The sequence below is a fragment of the Palaemon carinicauda genome, chromosome 3 (assembly GCF_036898095.1).
Source record: "Palaemon carinicauda isolate YSFRI2023 chromosome 3, ASM3689809v2, whole genome shotgun sequence".
Classification (NCBI taxonomy): Eukaryota; Metazoa; Arthropoda; class Malacostraca; order Decapoda; family Palaemonidae; genus Palaemon; species Palaemon carinicauda.
The window spans coordinates 23,103,596-23,106,545 of record NC_090727.1 but is presented as its reverse complement, the minus strand read 5'-3'; positions in this window follow the sequence as shown (position 1 = coordinate 23,106,545).

Sequence of the window (2,950 nt, the reverse complement as noted above, 5' to 3'; positions counted from 1 at the left end):
TCAGCGTTGTGAAGCTTCATCTGTGATGGATAGCGGGGAGGGTGGGCTGTGGCACCCTGGCAGTACCAGCAGAACTCGGTTGAGTCCCTTGTCAGGCTGGGAGAAACGTAGAGGGGAGAGGTCCCCATTTTTGGATCATTTGTTTGATGTCGGCTACCCCCCAAAATTGGGGTAAGTGCCTTGGTATATGTATGTATGTATGAAACTGTATTAGTGTCAATAAAACATTATTTCAGGCTGATGATGATTCTTGTGTTAAGGATCTCCCTCCCTAAATAAGATACAACAGAATTATTTTGTTTCTAAAGGAAAAGTTTATGTTTTAGAATTTTGGTTCCAATCTTGTAATGTTTTTCGTTTGTTCAGAATAATTTCATTTTAATTTCTACTACATTGGTACCAAAATAAGAAAATTGACTTCTATCATAGAAACTAAATATTTCTTTAAACCAGATTTTTTATATAATATTTTCATAATAAATGCAATTTTGATAAGTGATATACTTTTAAATCACAACTATCTGTGAATCATTGGAAATATTAATATATAAATATATTGTAAAAGAATTTTGTTGATTATTATGAGAGCCAATGGAAATCAATCTTGTTAGTTCATGCATTGCTTTCTTATTTATTACGGGTAATTTATTGTTTATTTTTTCCAAAAATATTTCAAAGATTAGAATATCACTCCATTTTTTAAAGATGTATTTTTAATTTGATTTTGGTTTATTTTTTCAATATGTATTACTTCCTTTTTTCATTCATTTCATTGGAAATATTTTTCTTTTTTGAGATGATAACATCGTTTATTTTTTCCAAAAGTATTTCAAAGATGATAACTTCACTTTATTTAAAAAAAAATATATATATCTTTTAAATTTTTAATATTTACTACTTCCTTTTCTTCATTAATTTCATTTTTGTAAAGGTGATAACATCACTCCATTTCGATATGGCTAATGGCTGATGGCTAACGACAATACTCGAACACGAGTGGGCGCCGACAACGATATATATATATATATATATATATATATATATATATATATATATATATATATATATATATATATATATATATATATACAGTGTATATATATGTATACATATATGTATATATATATATATATATATATATATATATATATATATATATATATATATATATATATATATGTGTGTGTGTGTGTGTGTGTGTGTATATATATATATATATATATATATATATATATATATATATATATATATATATATATATATATATATAAATATATATATATATATATATATATATATATATATATATATATATATATATATATATATATATGTGTGTGTGTGTGTGTGTGTGTGTGCGTATTTTTCTTTTTATTACATGTTGTTAGGATATCCTCTTGTTGCCATATTTCTGTATCGTAGTGTTATTCCCATCATTATTCTTTCCTTAGCTCCTTGAGTTTTAACTACCTTATGTTCTAAGGCTTCAATAAGGGTCTGAGTTTCTGATACATAAGTTTATCACTGGTAGGACCATCATATTGAATACTTTTCTTTTTAGAGAAAGTGGCATTTTACGTTTCATAATCAAATTCTGTTTACCAAGAAGAAATGAACATGAGCAGGGCATAAAATGAGGATGACAGACAATAGATGGAAATTAACAATAACAGAATGAGTCTTCTGAGAGTGTAAAAGAAGCAGGGGAAGGAAGAGAAGTTGAGTGATTGGCGAACTAGAAAAGTTTGCGGATGTGGACTGGTACGCAAAGACCATAAACAGACACAAGTCGAAGGACATGTCTGAGGCCTTTATTCTTCAGTGGACTAATAATGGCTGATGATGATGATGATTGTATATATATATATATATATATATATATATATATATATATATATATATATATATATATATATATATATATATATATATATACAAACACACACACACACACACACACACACACACACACACACACATATATATATATATATATATATATATATATATATATATATATATATATATATATATATATATATATATATAGAAATTTAGATATAATTTTACTTCTTAACATTTAGGTAGTAGGTTAACCAGGGCACCATTCACCATTGAGATACTAACACTAGAGAGTTATGGAGTCCTTTGACTGGGCAGACAGTACTACATTGGATCCTTCTCTTTAGTCACGGTTCACTTTCTTTTTGTCTATACATACACCGAATAGTCTAGCCTATTCTTTACAGATTCTCCTCAGTCCTCATACATCTGACAATACTGAGATTACCAAACACGTCTTCACCCAAGGGGTTAACTACTGCACTGTAATTTTTCAGTGGTTACTTTCGTCTTGAGAAGGGTAGAAGAGACATTAAAATTATAGCTATTGGGTAGTGCCATAGCTTCTGTACCATGGTCTTCCACTGTCTTGGGTTATAGTTCTCTTGCTTAAGGGTACACTCAGGCACACTATTCTGTCTAATTTCTCTTCCTTTTGTTTTGTTAAAGTTTATATAGTTTATAAAGGAAATATTTATTTCAATGTTGTTATTGTACTTAAAATATTCTATTTTTCCTTGTTTCCTTTCCTCACTGGGCTATTTTCCATATTAGACCCCCTGTACTTCTAGCAGCCTGCTTTTCCAACTAGAGATGTAGCTTAGCAAGTAATAATAATAATAATAATAATAATAATAATAATAATAATAATAATAATAATAATAATAATAATAATCCTTTCTTTTTCATTAATTTCATTTGATATATATTTTAAAAATGATATCATCACTCCATTTCGAATATTATTTTATATCAGTAGTAATAGCAATTTTGTTATTAACCTTTTCCACAACAAGGGAAGCCACAACCATCCATATTTTGACTCACACGCTCAGCCAAAGAGGTTTTCTCTCCTTTAATCTTGATGACCAACTCGACTCTGATGGAC